We start from the raw sequence: 18,206 nt of genomic DNA, 5'->3' as shown, positions 1-18,206 counted from the left end.
ATTAATATAATATTGAAAATAAAAATCATATTTTACAAAAGTAGCTAATATTTGAAGAAAGATCATATTCTAGAGACAAAAAGCAGTATTTTTGACAATTGGCTTTTGAAAGCAAACAAAAGCTGACAGGCTTTACATTATGTACACTACAATACGATATTTTTACTATTTACATTAGCGTGAAGAATGTAGGTTGACATTGATCGAACATATATACACAGTTTACAAAATAATTACACTATAGTATTATTAAATAAAATACCTTGGATTACAATACATAAAAATGTAAATAATGAGTGATAAATGTAGGCCTACATACTGTAGTCGAAGTAGGTATTGTAATGTGTAAGGAGCGGATTCGTATGTAATTAAATATTATTTTTGCGTGTGATAAAACATAATTAACAAAGTTAAAAATTCCGAATATGAAGTTTCAAGTTTAAAACCCGAATTTTATTTCACATAAAGACACATATTTTCACAAAAAAATTATGTAAATACATATTTTCAGGAAATCTATTATAAACATATAAATCTTGGAGTTTTTTTACTTAAATAATTTTTTTACAAGAACTTTTAAATATTTTAAAACGAAATCAATTATATCACTCAGAAGTACGTTATCTTTTCAAGAATTCTTGGTTGCTTCGTGTTTCTAAGCGCTGTGTAGTGTATCCGTGATCCATTTTCGTAATAGTATCGCCTCAAGCTCTGAGAACTGCTAGGCAGCATATCAGTGTTATTATTAGAGAATAAATTAACATGGACAAGGAAGAGAGATCTTGCAACACACAATTAGGAATGTTTATTGTTGCTGAAGATGATTTCATTCCACGCTTTGTTTGTGAAACACAACAGATAAGAGCTCGGGTATGAACATTATTTAATTTAAACAAATCTCTCGCCTCTCGCTCATGTCTATCAAGTAAGGCAATATATCTTGTTGTGATTTCCTGTTATCGGGCTTCGTCAATCGATATCCTTCAAGATATACTGACAGATGGTTGTTTAAAAAACGATTTGGCTTTCCTATCAGCAAACCTAAGCTTTTTGTGTGACGCCATAAAAAACTCGAAACATCCAAAAACCTGTTGTCTGAAACAGGGAGGTGCGTGTTGTGGAAATTAAACTAGACTCGCTACCAGGTTCAGAAGTACAAGTACTAAGGGACAAATTCCAGAATGTGTTTGGGAAAAACAGTGGATGTAAAAAAATGTGTAAAGTTGCTCAAGTATTGGAGGGTGTGCCTGTAGGTGAAATTGACGGTGTTTGTGTTTGTGACATTCCTCTCTTTAAATATGCACGTCTGACGTCCTGTGATGTGGAAAGATCGTTTTCACAGTAAATGTCGTTGTTCAGAGATAATGGGTATGCATTTGTGATGGAGAATTTGGAGATGACCTTTGTTGTTCACTGCAATTCTCGGCCAACTACTAGCACTCAAGTGTGGTGGGTGAGTACCTAGTAACATTTTTTTTCTCCAAGCTAAGTAAGATATTTTTGTCATATTTAAAAAAATAGATATGTTTTTATTTTTAGCAAATATTTTCCTACTTTTAGCACATAAAAAATAAATATGTTAAAATTTTTAGCACATAAAATCCGCCCCCTAGTGATGTACATACATAAGTGTTCTGCTCAAGGGCAGGTATTTCACTGCAAACTCAGCTTTGTCGAATCTTTCCTAATTTCTGCCTTCATCTTAGTCTTCGCATCTGATCCATATGTCTTAATGTCGTCTACCATTTTATGTCTTCTAATGTACATAGTGTAAATAATTTAAACTGTTAATATTAGTGTAATAATTGTTAAAGTGGTCATGTTTTGTTCTGCCCAACTTGACTAAATTGGAGTCACCTAAGCAGCCAGTCAAGCACTTCGCTTGGATATGCACGTGCTTAATTCTCTTAAAAACTCCAGTAAAACGTAACCTTGCAGCTTCGTGGGACAAAATACGGTCCCTAACTTGGACATTTCTAGACCACCGACAACTTATAGAAGTCAAATATGCATATCTAAAACAGGACTACAAGATATGTTCATTTGTTACATGGCCACATATTTACTCATTATGCTTTGCTCATTTGTCAATATTGCGCAATTTTGTTACCCTGCATCAAAACCAGAAATAGAGGTTTTGTGTTGCTTGAGCTAAATCTAGAAATTCTGATCGACATTTGTTAGCACTAAACATGGTCTTAAAAAGTTAGCAAGTCTTTATTGAATCTGAATATAAAGTGAGAATTACCTTATAGAAATATCTATAAACAAATAAAATTTATGTGATGGGCTGAACCTATTGAAAGAATCGCAACAATAACTTAATAGTGCAATCCTTTAATTGTGTGTGGCAAGTTCCGATGAATACATCATATTAAAATTAAGTATCATCTGAAAAGCAAAGGATAATAGAGTCGTAGTCATGGAAACGGATCCCACAATCTATAAATCAGTACACGTTTAACGCAATTTGTTGTGACCTCCATTAAATTACATGGATTTATTCAAGTATTTAAATTTTAAACCTCGAGCGCTCGATTCTAAGTTTATGTGTGTTTTATTTCTGCAGTTTTTAATATATTTTGCTATTACAAACAAAACAACGTTCATTAGGAAATCCGTTACGCTTTTATTACTTCAAGTATCGATTCCACAGCTGCCATTTAAAGTTTATTATTAATATCAAATACTGCATCATGAACCTCCCGTTAGATTATGTACTGTATATTTTTCTGGTTATAGAACATACGTACGGATTTTACGTTCTCTTAATAAACCTATGTATGAAACAAGGGTATATTATGTACATGAAACGCCTGGGGGGCTCATCGTGTTAACCACACGATACCTCCATTCTGGTTGGATGATCGTCCACCTCTGCTTCGACATGTGGCCGTGAGGCCAGCAGCCGGCTGGTCTGTCTTGGTCCTTCGTGAGCTGTAGCGTCACGGATTACTATTATTATTATTATTATTATTATTATTATTATTATTATTATTATTATTATTATTATTATTATTGTCCAGGATAACAGAGAGGGTTTGGAATTGAACGGGTTACATCAGCTGCTTGTCTATGCGGATGACGTGAATATATTACGAGAAAATCCAGAAACGATTAGGGAAAACACGGCAATTTTACTGGAAGCAAGTAAAGAGATAGGTTTGGAAGTAAATCCCGAAAAGACGAAGTATGTGATTATCTCTCGTGACGAGAATATTGTACGAAATGGAAATATAAAAATTGGAGATTTATCTTTTGAAGAGGTAGAAAAATTCAAATACCTGGGAGCAACAGTAACAAATATAAATGATACTCGGGAAGAAATTAAACGCAGAATAAATATGGGAAATGCCTGTTATTATTCGGTTGAGAAGCTTTTATCATCCAGTCTGCTGTCAAAAAATCTGAAAGTTAGAATTTACAAAACAGTTATATTACCGGTTGTTATTTATGGTTGTGAAACTTGGACTGTCACTTTGAGAGAGAAACATAGGTAAAGAGTGTTTGAGAATAAGGTGCTTTGGAAAATATTTGGGGTTAAGAGGGATGAAGTTACAAGAGAATGGAGAAAGTTACACAACAAAGAACTGCACGCATTGTATTCTTCATCTGACATAATCAGGAACATTAAATCCAGACGTTTGAGATGGGCAGGGCATGTAGCACGTATGGGCGAATCCAGAAATGCATATAGAGTGTTAGTTGGGAGGCCGGAGGGAAAAAGACCTTTGGGGAGGCCGAGACGTAGATGGGAAGATAATATTAAAATGGATTTGAGGGAGGTGGGATATGATGGTAGAGACTGGATTAATCTTGCTCAGGATAGGGATCGATGGCGGGCTTATGTGAGGGCGGCAATGAACCTCCAGGTTCCTTAAAAGCCAGTAAGTAAGTAAGTAAGTAAGTAAGTATTATTATTATTATTATTATTATTATTATTATTATTATTATTATTATTATCATATGTACGTGAACGACCACAAAAATTATCAGAAAATGCAGGCTCTAAATTTCTAAAATTTTATAAGAAAATGAACTCACAATTGGACAAAAATTACAAGGTATCGCAACAAGACTTATTAGAACTTAAATATCTGATAAAAAATATAAAACGATTAGTAATACTATATCTTTAAGAAATTCACTTTTTACTTTAAATTAAATTTTCTAAAAGTTGAAAATTTTCACACGTATTATTTCATAACTCCACAACCATTAGAGATAGAATTCTGAAATTTTGTATACTGATTTAACGTCCATTTATGCAAAATGTGACTACAATAATTTCCATTTCTTTGAAAATAGAAAAATTAGATCACAAAACATTAAATATATTTTATATAGGACAAATAAAAAATTAATTGTATTAAAATAAATAACTCTACATGTCTGAGAGTAGTCTACTTTTCAGAAATAAGTGTTTATTACATGCAGGAAAAATATTAAAGATGTCGGGCAGACTACAACAATGTTATGGTTACCAAATGTTGTAACTGCAGAATTTTTTTTCATACTCTGACAAAACTAATTTGAAAAAAAAAATTATTAGTAATCTTTCTTATACTATTATCAGTCATTTAATTTCAAATAAGTCTTGTTGTGGTTACCTTGTTTTAACTTTTGTCGAATTCTGAGTTCGTATTGTTATAAAATTTTAGAAATTTAGAGTCTGCATTTTCGGATAATATTAATTGTGGTTGTTCACGTACATATATCCATTTATCAGGAGGTCATGTTTAGAAATCAGCAGGCTTTGACAGTTTTTAAAACAAGAGAACATCATTTACAGTTGCTAAATCAAAGCCTGATGTTCTCTTGTTTTACTAACTGTCAAAGCCTGCTGATTTCTAAATACCGTACACTGATGTGAGTCATTTGTTCCTCGTTTTCATACACAGGTTTCTTATGATAATGTTAAATGCTTATGTACGAGTACTATACCCAGCAAAACACACGGCATAGCTCTGTGTAATTTTTGCGAGACTTATATCTTGTAGTCTTTCAGTTGTACATTTTCTCTCGTATACTAAATATTTCCGAAGTAATCCGCCGTATGAATATTTTGTAATTGTAATTTGATACTTTTCTGCAAACTGAAACTGAGTTTGCCTACGTACTATCAATTTCCTGCTATTTTATGACCACGTCTCTCTCTGTGAACAAGTTATTTACAGTTCCGGGAGGAGCTTGCTTTGAAACGCTTCGTGTGTAAACAAGTAGCTACCGACCAAATGCAGAGCGTGGTGAAAATTGATATCCTCCAAGCTTTAACGGAGTAGAATATGCTATTTGTACGATCTCTGTGCAGAAGGTTTCATAAAGAATGCAATATTTTTGTAGTACAATTTGCAAAACATCAACGACAACGATTTACTTCAAATTAAAATTTGAATTTCATTGACGTAACACGTCAAAGTGTGGCAGAGGATTCGTGGAATCGCTATAATTTTCATGCTGTTCGTAATTGTTATTTTGAGTGTGGTTAGGATTGTAAGCATGTCTGGGATTTGAAATAAGAATTTCATATTTCTTTTAAATTCTGTCTTCACACTCCCCGCATTTAAATTTAACAAGACGGAGCCTTCCCCTTAACTACTTCATAATCGATTCCTCATTCCATAAGGCCTAGTCTGCAGACAATGCAATTCATAGTCAAAATAAGTAAATAAATAAATAAATAAATAAATAAGTAAATAAATAAATAAGTAAATAAATAAATAAGTAAATAAATAAGTAAATAAATAAGTAAATAAATAAATAATTAAGTAAATAAATAAGTAAATAAATAAATAAGTAAATAAATAAATAAGTAAATAAATAAGTAAGTAAATAAATAAGTAAATAGATAAATAAGTAAATAAATAAATAAGTAAATAAATAAATAAGTAAATAAATAAATAAGTAAATAAGTAAGTAAATAAATAAATAAGTAAATAAATAATTAAGTAAATAAATAAATAAATAAATAAATAAATAAATAAATAAATAAGTAAATAAATAATTAAGTAAATAAATAAATAAATAAGTAAATAAATAAATAAGTAAATAAATAATTAAGTAAATAAATAAATAAATAAGTAAATAAATAAATAAGTAAATAAATAAATAGCAAATAAATAAATAAGTAAATGAATAAATAAGTAAATAAATAAATAAGTAAATAAGTAAGTAAATAAATAAAATAAATAAATAAGTAAATAAATAAATAAATAAGTAAATAAATAAATAAGTAAATAAATTAATAAGTAAATAAATAAATAAGCAAATAAATAAATAAGTAAATAAATAAGTGAATAAATAAATAAGTAAATAAATAAATAAGTAAATAACTAAATAAGTAAATAAATAAATAAGTAAATAAATAAATAAGTAAATAACTAAATAAGTAAATAAATAAATAAGTAAATAAATAAATAAGTAAATCAATTAATAAGTAAATAAATAAATAAGTAAATAAATAAATAAGCAAATAAATAAATAAGCAAATAAATAAGTAAATGAATGAATGAATAAATGAATGAATAAGTAAATAAATAAGTAAATAAAGAAATAAGTAAATAAAGAAATAAGTAAATAAATAAGTAAATGAATGAATGAATGAATGAATAAATAAATAAATAAGTAAATAAATAATAAATAAGTAAATAATTAATAAATAAGTAAATAAATAAATAATAAATAATAAACAAGTAAATAAATAAATAAGTAAATAAATAAATAATAAATAAGTAAATAAATAAATAAATAATAAATAAGCAAATAAATAAATAAGTAAATAAATAAATAAGTAAATAAATAAATAAATAATAAATAAGTAAATAAATAAGTAAATAAATAAATAAGTAAATAAATAAGTAAATAAATAAATAAGTAAATAAATAATAAATAAGTAAATAAATAAATAATAAATAATAAACAAGTAAATAAATAAATAAGTAAATAAATAAATAATAAATAAGTAAATAAATAAATAAATAAATAATAAATAAATAAGCAAATAAATAAATAAGTAAATAAATAAATAAAACATCTCAATAGCGTACTGCTAAACGCGTGCAATGAGCATCCAGGTTTGATCTCCTTTGAGACCTAGTAGTTATAAATTCAACAATATAATTCATCGACTTAACTTGTCACAAGATTATTTACTTTCGTTGTTTCTGTGTTTATAGAGCATTTCTTTATTTTCATGTTTATTTATTTAATTTTTATAGTTGATTATTTAACGAGCTCTATCAACTACTAGGTTCTTCAGCTCGATGGGATTGGTGATAGCGAGATGGTATTTGGCGAGATGACGCCGAGGATTTGCCATAGATTGCCTGACATTTGCCTTACAGTTTGAGAAAACCTCGGAAAACCCCAAGCGGGAATCGAACCCACGCCCGAACGCAACTTCAACTGAACTACGCCGGTGGCCATGTTTATCTACTCATTTGTTTATTCATTTACTGGCAAATTGTGGAATTTCTAGTACACAGGAACTTCAAGCCAGTCGTCCTCTGTGCTAATCCCGGTGGAGTCAAGGCAAGACTGCACAGGAGCGCCGCTGAGCGGGGAGACTGAGAAGCCCTCATTAAGGCTGCTGAGTGCCGATCTCTCCAATTCTTTTAATTACGCAGTAAAATCGAGCCAATTAGCCTGTTACAACCTCCGAACACTGAAAAACCCAACAGGCTGTTGCTATGGAGAAAAAAAAAAACAATCGAATTAGCCGAGCGAACGTTTCAACAGGCATTCTCGAGAACGCAGGTAACATTGGCTACCAGACAACTTGTGTGACGTCACAACGTTTTTCATAGGCCGTAAACTTGCATACATCAGGACATAAAACGAGGAAATGCAAAATTGCGTCATCCATTCTAGGCGATCTGTGCATATCTCACAGATTCTTCCAGGTACCCATCAGATTTCCTTTCACATTTTCTCGAAATATAATCTGATCCGTTGAAAAGACATAAAATAAAATCGCCATAAAAGTAATACCAGCAGTGATACAAAAGTTGAGTTCCAATATGATGTCAAAACACAGGAGTTTTATATCATTCCTTTTACGAACAAAAGAAATCGGATTGTCTCTTAGCAACGGCCGAATAAACAAAATGCCGTTTATTGCTAGGCAACGACGAAATGCGTGTTGCAGTCTGCAATATTTGAAAGTACAACAGTTCAGATATTTTTGCAGTGAGTATGGTATTAGGAGAGCTGCCAACTCTGGAGTAGTTTTTCTGAAGAAATCTGCTGGTTTTGAGTTAAAGAAGTAGTCAAGCCAAGTTTGTAAAGCATCTTCGTTATGAAAGGAGTTTGCTTGAAGATTGTTGGATAGAGAAAGGAAAAGGTGGAAATCTGAGGGCTCAAGATCGGGAGGATATGGGAGATGTGGGATCGCCTCCCAACCAAGCTTCTGGATAGATGCTTTCGTCATGTTAGCGGAGTGGGGGTGTACATTATTGTATTGCAGCAGCACTTGATGCAGTCTTCCCGGTCGTTTTTCTTGAATTGCGGCCGCAAGGCGTCTAAGTTGTTGGCAATAAATGTCAGCAGTTATGGCTACATTCCTGGGAAGCAATTCGTAGAACACGACGCCTTCTTCTTCTTTAACATTTTCTGTTTGGACACTAACTTTCGTACAGGGTGTTGTGTGTCGAAACGACAGAACCATATGCTTGCAGTTCTTTCTCCGACGGCATTATTCTCGTGCACGGCACAAATGTTTCGAGCCGTTTCTGTTGCCTTTGCTCCTCTATTAAACTCAAACAGAAGAATATATCGGAAGTGTTGGTTTATTTCTACTTGACACTCCATCTTCTTTAGCCCATAGGTAGCATAAATGTTATTCAAATAAGCAACATCCAAGAGGTATTTACAAGCAGAACTCTCCTAATAACAAATTAAGAGTACAGGGGAAAAACAACCAAAGTCACAATGCTCATATATGTGACGTCATCATCTAATTCGGTATATCACTGCAAACTTTATGGCCAGTTTGTCCAAGTAATGTTTAATTTTGCTTAACGAATGTTAAATTAACAGTCTGTTTATTTTTAACACTTTGTTATTGTATTTTCCATTTGTTCAACATAATTTTGTTTAAGATAACCTACACTTAACTATAACGTCTGTTAGCACTATTTTAACTGCTCAACAACAGTTGGTAATGATTCTACACATGTAAGACAATTTTTGATTGGCTAAAATTAATCTTTAAATTCTATATTATAGAGAGAGTCATGAAACTTGCATAAAATGACAACCTGTTATAGTAGGCCACGCTCCATAAACGAACAGTTGACAAATGAAAGTTGTTGGTAACGTGCTGAATAATAATTACAAAGTAAGGTTATATTTCCTCATTGCTATTATGGATACGAAATACGAAAGAAATAAAATAACACTGACGTATTTAAACAGTCCAAAGTATTTTTTAAATGTTATATTACCAGTCATATGCTAAACATTCCCTACAGAGAGACACAAAATATTAATTTCGCAACTTCTGTTCGAACAGCTGTGGAGACATCGGCCATATTTAACTGTTAAACGAGTTAACTGCCCGAAATCCTACATTTAAAATTAACAAACTGTTAACAATCTGTTAAACCAAACTGGTGTTGAAAACATACAATTTTATTAATTAACAAACTGTTTAGAGTTTAACAGTCGTTAAATTTTTTAACAATACTTGGAAAAACCGGCCATTAGTCATTTTTTTATCGAAACTGGTAAAGGAGAATTATCACCATGGATACTGCCCTCCTTTCCTACTTCTTCATTACGAACAGCAATACATTTTGCAATAATATACTGAATTAGAAGATGACATCATCCTTAAGAGCATTGTGAGTTTGATTGTTTTTCCCTTGTACTCTTCAAATGACAAATCACAGCGATAAACAATCCTAACGAAGCAGTGTTGTGACGACAAACAAAAACACTACGAAGTTACGCGTCAACTGACACAATTAGATGATGTTATGGTATTGCACGTTAAAGGAAATCATTGCATTAAGACTGGTGGACGTAGGCGTGTTCTCGAAACCAATGCTGTTGTTAGCGCTACTACGACAGAAAATCCCCCCAAAAAAGCCTAAAAGACTGTCCGCGAGAATAGCAAGCCATAAACAACTTTCCAACGTTATCTAAAACTCATCCCCTAACGCATGGACTGTACTGCATTACATTTCCTCTTCAAACTACAGCTGCGACTGGAAAACCACGTGTACATGGTGTTCCAGCAGGATGGAGCGCCCCTCAGTGAAAAAAAGAATTTCGTGATTTCCTGAACAACATTTGACATCAACCGGTGCGGTTGTGGTGAGCCAATTACGTGGCCTCCAAACTCTCCAGACTTCACACTACTCGATTTATTTGTTTTAGATTTTCTAAATAAAACTGTTGGCCTATATTCACAGTAGCCCAGGGATACTGATGGTCCGAAGCAAAAATTCTCTTGCTTTTAAAAAATTTACCCCGAGATGTAGGATCACACGCAAGAGGGACCAGCCTCGCGGTGTGAATTGTGTACAAGTGGTGCAGTTGAGGTCTGAACTCCCATCCTTTCTATAATGTTATGGTGACTTTCATTTTAATTATTGTCCGCTATGTATTTGTCACAATTTATTACAATTAATTATTTAGTTTTTCTGCCTTGAGATAATGTGTTGGTAATTTTTGTTGTAAAATATGTGGCCAATATTGTGTAACTGAGTTACTTTGCAGGACGCCACATCCGCAGCCTAGATGGCAGGCAAGTCGACGCGTGTAGTTAATAATCGCAGGCAGCCAACCTGACGTCGTAAATATTTTATTTCCATGCAGCCATAATCCTTGATACAGCATTAATTACCCAAAAGTTTCGCTTGCACAGGGTGTTCCAGAATAACACAAATTCTCTTCTTTACGTGTATCAGGTCCTGCAAAATTATTACGGCTTCAATCAATATTTTTTGACACTAACAGTTATCTTTAGACTGGTAATTCAGAATTGCAAGTTCACTTCCATAATTGTCTCTCCTAAGCATATAATTTTTTCATTCAAATCTATTCACAAATATGGCTTCAAAGTTATGAATTTTAAATATATTAAATTTATATTACTTCTGTTCCTGTTGAGTTGAAGATCAGGGCTCTAGCCCACAAAAGAATAGCAGGTACTATACGTTACAAGTAAATTCATCTGTAATATACAGGGTGATTTACGAGGACTTACCGTCACTAACAGAGCTTATTTCCGCAGGCATCCTGAACAAAATGTGTCATATAATTATGGGTCCTAGTCTCAATATTTTCAGAGTTACAATAATTTGAAGTTGTTTGTAAAACACCATTTTTCTTTAGCTTTAAGGGTAAAAGAATAATATTACCAACAGAGAATGAATTATTCAGGAATATTATTTCTTTAATTGGCTAGTATTCTAAAGCTAAAAATTTGTTTTTAATTCCATAGTTACTTTCTACAGTTTTTTTTTTCACTTTTTAACTAAAAATTGCATTATGCCTACGCACTTATCACAAAATTTCTTACAAATGACACAACTTATAGCAACTTGATTCTTCACAGTTCAATCTTGCATTCTAATGTACAGCCTCTTAGAGAGTAAGTTCACAAGAGTGGCATAATTATAACAATTGTTGTGATAAGTGCGTAAGAAAAATGTAATTTTGTAGTTAAAAACCGAAAAAAAATCTGTACGAAGCAACTATTGAATTCATAACACATTTTTAGCTTCAGAATACTACCTAATAAAATTAATGATACCCCTAAATACTTCATTCTCTATTTGTAATGTTCTTTTACCCTTAAAACTAAAGAAAAATGGTGTTTTACAAACAACTTCAAATTAGTGTAACACTGAAAATATTGAGAATTGGATCCATGTTTATATGACATATTTTGATCAAAATGTATTCGGAAATATGCTCCGTAAATGGTGGTAACTCTTCGTGAATCACTCTGTATATGGATGACGATTGTGGTCCACAAGGTACTTTGTTATTCCACATTTATAAATTACAAGTAAAATTATTACCATTGTTCTGTTCCACGAAATTATTAGTACTTGTACATACAGGGCGTACCTAAATTCAACGGACAAAATGTGTTGACTGAGTACTACGCACTTAGCAACATTAAATTACAACAACAATGCTTATTGATTTTACGCTGCTATAATAAAACGAGTACGAAGAAACGTTGCACTCGAGACTAGACTTTCTCCGAAGTTAATTAATGCAATATAATGAAAATGAAAATGAAACGATGGAATGGCTAAGTGTAGGAGGAAAAATAGTTTCAGATCAGAAGTTGGGCCGGTTATTCGTGCTCAACCCGGTATTTGTATGCATGGAAAAAGCATTTGACAGAGTAGATGGTATAACTTATGGGAATTCTAAAGCAAACAGTGTGGATTGGAAAGAGACGAGATGTTCTGTAATCTTCACATCAAAAAGTGTAAAAAGAGATAGAAGCCGAATAGAGAGACAAGGATGCCCTTTATAACCTACCCTGTTCAACATTACTTACAGTTTGTCCATCGTTTTAGAGTAACGGTTAACATGTATGACCGTGAAACAAGTGGGCCCGGGTTTAGATCCTGGATGGGACAAGTTATATGAGTGTTTTACGGAGTTCTCCCTCAACTCTTTAAGAGTAAATTCTGGGTAACTTTCAGCACTGGCATTACAACATTCACACCACTAGACGACAGAACGGCAGTTGATAAAGCGTCATTCAGTAACCAATTAAAAATGCACCTACTTGGAGAATTAAGTGAAAAACTATTTTCAGAACAAGGAAGGGATAAAGGCAGGAGGAAGAAGAATGAAGTGGATCAGATTTGCGGATGATATGGCGTTGTTAACAGAAGAGGAGACGATACTAACGAAAATGTTACGAGAGCTAAATGACAGCTGTGAGAAGTATGGGATGAAGATAAATGCAAACACTACGAAGACCAGTTAAAAAAAAAATCATTCCGGTTATTTTTGGGTCCCCCCTCGTATATCAGAAGTTGAAGCGTTAGAAAAAAATCACGCACGAAATTGTTGAGTGTCGTATAATGAATATACAGAAAAATTAAGACTCTCACTTACAAAAATCTAAAGCCTTAGTGATTTAGAATGGAGAGATGTGCTGAGAAAAACGACGTTACAGTTGACATTACAAGAGAGCAGACCTTCACAGGCCATTATTACGTCATCATTTGGAGGACTTGCAATCGTCTTACGCACTTGAAACCTTGGAAACGCGTAGAGTAGGTTATTAGGAACAATTTACAGAACCAAAACGGAAACGTCATATTTTCTCTACATGCCTCTCTTAAGCTCTCGTGACGTAACAAGCATATTCGTTTTCTGCTGTCGGGTGACATTACTATTGTACGTTGAAAACATTAACAAGGAGATTCGAAGCTTGGCTGCTGAAGTGAAGTGTTTGCACGAGGGCTACAACGTGACAGAGAGCTAGTGTGTGATGCTGCAGTTGTGGAGAGGAAGTGCGTGCGAAGTGCGTGAGGAGTGAGGAACAGCTGAGGCGAAGGCACATCTGAAGAAATTAAAATGCCTCAGAAAAGATATTAGGCAACGCTGGTTGAAGTTTATTTCCCTCTGTAAAACAGATAATTTGTACAACATACAAATAAACTTTGTGCGAGATCGTGCGTATTTGCTTGGTTTCCGCACAAAACCAATCCGCGGAAAGTCTAAAATTCCACATTCAGTATTCCCAACCTAACACACATAACAATTTCCCTCTTCTTACCGCTTAAGTGACATATTGATTTTACTGCTTTAGGCTTTTAACATATTATTTTTAGAGACATTCAATATAGTAATAATTATAAATTGGAAACTTACCACTGCAATTTCACCTAAATTGCACTGTTAATTATTGTTTTTAAATATTTGCAAAAATTAAGTAAACTCTACAACTCCACTAAAGTTACTGCATTCGTGATGCAAGTAACATTAAGGAAGCCGTGAAAAAAATCAACAAGATTCCAGACTCAACATAGACTGGGGGAGGGGGGAAGACAGACTTATATCACGGCCTGCTGGAGTATAGTAAACACAGAAAACATTTTAAAGCAACAATGTTGAAGATAGATATTTTTGTTTTGCAAATTTGCCGTCATTGAACAGAAACCAAGATGGAGATTTCATTGCAACTAATTAGAAATTCCTCTTTCAGGTATGTAATAGACGATCTTCGCACAAAATAATGTACGATACACGAGCGGTATGTTTTATTTCAATTCTCGGAAATTATTTTTAGAGACGTTCAATATAGTAATAATTATAAATTGGAAACTTACCACTGCAATTTCACCTAAATTGCACTCTTAATTATTGTTTTTAAATATTTGAAAAAATTAAGTAAACTCTATAACTCCACTAAAGTTACTGCATTTGTGATGGAAGTAACATTAAGGAAGCCGTGAAAAAATCAACAAGATTCCATGGACTGGAGGAAAAAAAAGACAGACGTATATCACGGCCTGCTGGATTATAGTAAACACAGAAAACATTTTAATGCAACAATGTTGAAGATAGATATTTTTGTTTTGCAAATTTGCCGTCATTGAACAGAAACCAAGATAGAGACTTCATTGCAACTAATTAGAAATTCCTCTTTCAGGTATGTAATAAACGATCTTCGCACAAAATAATGTACGATACACGAGCGGTATGTTTTCTTTCAATTCTCGGAAATTAATAAAGCTCAACTACGTTTCGCTTTTTCAAACTTTTCCTCGAACATGAAAACTTCAACATACCGCTCTTGTAACGCATATTACTATTCCAGACAACAAGAAAACGACAGAAGAATAGTAATTTCTATTCTCAATAAATTAAAAATACTGAATTGAGCTTACTGAAGTTAGGAATTAGATATACTACTTAAAACACACGGTCTGCACAAAAAAACATTGAAAACAAATGCTCATGTCTGGGGCAGCTCCAATTACATAGTTATATACTGGATATTAAAGTGATATAATTTATCTTATAATGTAAATTTATAACAATCGCACTTGTCATCTGATAAAACTTTTCCTATTTTGCATAATGAATTGAAACCGAGTTTTTTTTTTGTATTACTGTGTGATGTAGAAATGAAATTGATAATATGAAATATTTTACATATGCGCCCTTGCTTTCAGCCGATGTTGAACGCAGTTTTTCCGCATACAAGGTTATACTATCCGACACTCGATGGTTATTTTCATTTGAAACTTTGAAAATGAATGTTGTTGTTCATTGTAGCAGGAACCGAAACCAGGCAAACAACATGCAAGAAAAGTAAGGTACGAAATTGATGTGATAAATAAATTAATCTAACAGTTAAATATAGAGAAAGCAAAATTGTACGCCATATACGTTTTCGGCTTTCTAAAACTGTAATGCAAAACTAAAAATACAAAATATATATATATATATATATATATATATATATATATATATATATATATATATATCTTTTCAGACTTAGGTTTTACCACATTTGTGACAATTTAAGTATGATTTCTCAACCTCACCAGCATTTTAGACCTTTCCGATGTTAGCCCTTATTATACAGGGACATCATTTTATTTTTACTAACATTTCTAATATTAACTTGGCTATATCTTTGGATCTATGATTAAGAACCGGACACACCGTTTGCCACCCCCTTCCACGACTGGAGTTCAATGATGCTGGCGTAAAATACAAACAAATCACTTTCTTAGGTATAGGAGGGAAGAAAAGTAGTTCATCCATTTACGTAAACTAGGAAATATCGCGATTTTGAGTTCCATAATTTTCATTAGGTTTTCTTTAATCAAAATACAGTACAGTATTAACAATGAGTGTTTTTACTCACGAACTGAGCTGTCCATGTGGACGTATTCATTATGTAGTGTTTATTATATTGTCTACAGCACATTAGCGTACGATACAGAGAATGAAGTTAAATTGAAAAATAATCATAATATGGATATTTAAACACATTTTTTTAAATGGTGGCCATTCATTTCGATACAGGTTTCAGTTCTAATGTGCATATTATCGCACTATAAACTATTGTACGTAATCCCAATTATCAGGTTCGTCCTTCGTACTAGTAACTCATGTTGAAATAATTCTGTAGCTACTCTATAAAAGAGACCTTACATACTGTAAATTCAATCTTCACTTCTGCCCGATCCGAAAAGATAAAATTACTCAGACATGCTATCTACTGTCCGTCCAAATGGTTACGTCGCAGCGTCGTAGAAAGGGGGGAAATCACGTGACAGTTAATACTTAATGAGGCCCTTTTATTTAAGTTATTCTAAACAATTGTATGGGTATAATATTACGTAGACGTCCAATTCCTAACAGAAATTAATGTTCTAAGACAGCCCAGCCACTAGCTCCTTCAGAGTAGCGCGCGAAACCCGAAGTGAGACAAATGGTCAAAGGCCTGGAGCTCACATATTTAGGTTTATACAGCCCCAACTCCCTTGTAGGACGTAGCCCAGCCACTAGCATTTACAGAGAGGCGAATAGAAGCAGGTGGGGGAAACGGGATGCGACGTAGGCAAATGGAAAATTATGCAATATTGAAAGCTCTTTCGTCACTGGAAAACGCGAACATATTTTTGGAACGTACTGTTTACTATGACCGTAAGGCAACTGTGACTGTATATGCGGTCTTGGATCTGTGTGGAGGACGGTTGAACTTCATTAGTAGAAGAGGTGGGAGTGAAGTAGGCCTACATTAAAAAATTCAGGTACAATAAAACTTGAAGTAAAAATAAAATGATGTCCCTGTAAAATAAATATATTGTCTTGATTTTATAATACGCAATAATCGTATACAAAACACGGAACGTGCTTGCTTGGGCGTGTGTCAAATTCGCTTCCGCTGCCTGTACTTGGAACACGTCGACTACATTCTGTTTGGGGCGTCGTATGTTCACCTCAGACTAATACAAATATATCGATGTCACGGCCCTAATTATAAGTGATTATTTGTAATGAGTGCCAAGCCATATGAATGCTTATACAGGGTGATTCAGACCACGCGTAACAGTAATTTATTTCAGAAACTAGTGCATTAAAATTTTCGAGAAAAAAATATTTGTTACTAAAGCACATGTGAAGTTTCACTTGAGCTTAATTTCATCAATCAGTTCTAACAGGAAGTAGGGTCAGTGGCGTATCACTTTGAAATTTCAAGTGGGAGTCTGGGTCAAATAGGGTACCATTTGATAGAGCTCTTCAAAACAAACAACTTTCAGAGGAAACGTTTTTATTAATTCCTATTCTTACATTGAGAAAACGCACGAAAAGATAACAGCGAATCCAGGAGACCTGCCAGTCACTTGACCACATCAAAGTGTTAGGAGTCACTGACAGTGTTAGAAGAAGAGTACAGGTGTGTGCTGCTCAGAACGGCAGACAGTTTGAACATTTATAAAAATTAATGGAATTGTCCAGCCTTTCAGTAACATGTCAACATTAATTGTCCTGTTTACATTTTCATCTTGTAACATTACCCAATATTAACGGTATTACCTTTTCGTATGTTTTCTCATTGAAAGAGTAGGCATTGGTAAAAACGTTTCCCATGAAAGTTGTTTGTTTCGAAGAGCTCTATCAAATGATACCTTATTTGACCCGGACTCCCATTTAAAATGTTAAAGTGATACGCCACTGACCCTACTTCCTGTTAGAGCTGATTGATGAAATCAAGCTCAAGTGAAAGTTCACATGTTATTTGGTTATAAATATATTTTTTTCTCGAAAATTTTAATGCACTAGTTTCCGAAATAAATTACTTACGTGTGGTCCGAATCAGCCATTTCATTTTCGTACCTTTTCTCATTGAAAAAATAGGAATTAATAGAAACGTTTCCTATGAAAATTGTTTGTTTTGAAGAGCTCTATCAAATGGTACCCTATTTGACCCATGCTCCCATTTGAAATTTTAAAGTGATACGCCACTGACCCTACTCCCTGTTATAGTTTTTTTTAATTTATTTTAGTAGGTTATTTTACGACGCTTTACCAACAGCTTAGGTTATTTAGCGCCCGAATGAGATGAAGATGATAATGCAGGTGAAATGAGTCCGGGGTCCAACACCGAAAGTTACCCAGCATTTGCTCATATTGGATTGAGGGAAAACATCGGAAAAAACCTCAACCAGGTAACTTGTCCCGACCGGGAATCGAACCCG

The 18,206-nt window shown here is 33.2% G+C and overlaps 1 protein-coding gene across 1 annotated transcript in view; it reads right to left on the bottom strand.

Moving 5' to 3' along the window:
* Positions 1 to 18,206, bottom strand: part of gogo (golden goal) — an 849,136-nt gene that overhangs the window by 246,044 nt on the left and 584,886 nt on the right. The gene's annotated exons all lie outside the window — the stretch shown is intronic.

This window comes from Periplaneta americana, chromosome 4, assembly GCF_040183065.1.
Source record: "Periplaneta americana isolate PAMFEO1 chromosome 4, P.americana_PAMFEO1_priV1, whole genome shotgun sequence".
In the NCBI taxonomy this organism is placed as follows: domain Eukaryota; kingdom Metazoa; phylum Arthropoda; class Insecta; order Blattodea; family Blattidae; genus Periplaneta; species Periplaneta americana.
Note: the sequence above shows the minus strand (reverse complement) of the source record. Positions and strands in the feature narration are given on the sequence as shown.